Source organism: Dipodomys merriami, unplaced genomic scaffold, assembly GCF_024711535.1.
Source record: "Dipodomys merriami isolate MVZ:Mamm:240054 unplaced genomic scaffold, mDipMer1.0.p SCAF_7, whole genome shotgun sequence".
Classification (NCBI taxonomy): Eukaryota; Metazoa; Chordata; class Mammalia; order Rodentia; family Heteromyidae; genus Dipodomys; species Dipodomys merriami.
This window is the reverse complement of record NW_027206290.1, coordinates 35,093,661-35,094,830: the sequence shown is the minus strand read 5'-3', so window position 1 is coordinate 35,094,830 and position 1,170 is coordinate 35,093,661.

The window sequence follows — 1,170 nt, the reverse complement described above, 5'->3', positions numbered from 1 at the left end:
TATATAGGTTGGACTCTACAACATGGTGGGAGCTTTTGCTCTCTAATTGATCAGTCTTTTCATTTTCTAGAATTTCCTTGTTTATCTTGCTCATAATTTTTTATTATTATGTTTAAGTAGTTGGACAAAGGAATAGTTTCTGAGCATAATATATCTTGAGCAATGTCACCCCTTCTAACATTCTCATCCTCCTTTGTCTACCCAGCCCTTCTCTCACTCTTCTTAATTTTATAGGTAATACATCAGATTCTTGACTGCATTCTCCCTCTATTCTCCTCTTCATTAAGCTACCCCTCTTCCTCTTGACCCCACCACTTTTGAGTACACAAATCTTGGTGTTTAATTTTGCTGAACTTTGGGTTTTGTCTGTCTAGGGAATTGTAATATTTGTAATCTGACATATAAACATTAAAATATTCTTCCAGAAAATTTGGGTTACATACATCTTTGAATAACAGCATATTGACATACTGACAGGAATCATCTACATTTTGATTCTATCAATCTAAAAATTAAGTCTTTTAGTGATACTTTAAAGAGGTGTTCTGAGTTTTTCTGACTTTCATTCCACAGTATTTCATTATTTTTCATTTAACTTTTTATGAACAATTTTTACTTAAAATATTTTATTATCTTTAATTTTGATGTGTTACAGAGGCGAGTATTTCTTCCAATATGTCTTCTAATCATCTTATTAGTTACACTAATAGGACTGATATTAAGTTCAGGTTTTATACAGCAGGCCCTGATATATTCATTATTTTTTTCGTTTCCATTGTATCTTTTGTTTTTGACATATTTAAACTCAATATTAATTGTTGTTATTAAGGAGTTGTACAAAGGGGTTATAGTTCCACAATTCGGATTATGAGTACAATGGATCTTGGGTAATGTCCACCCTTCCCTCACTTTCCCCTTATTTTTTCCTCTGTTCCCTACCCAAAAGTACATCATTCATTTTTAATATAATGTTTGTTAAACCATAACGACATTTGCTCACCATTCCTCCATTCCTGTGTCCCCTTTTTGTTTTCACCGTTTTAAAAAATAGCATGATATTGAGAGGGGGCCGCTTGCAGATCACCAGGTACTGGTTTGCAGAACAGTGGATCGCCAGGAACACAGAAACCTACCAGCCGGGAGTCTACATGAGGATCCCACACCCACCCC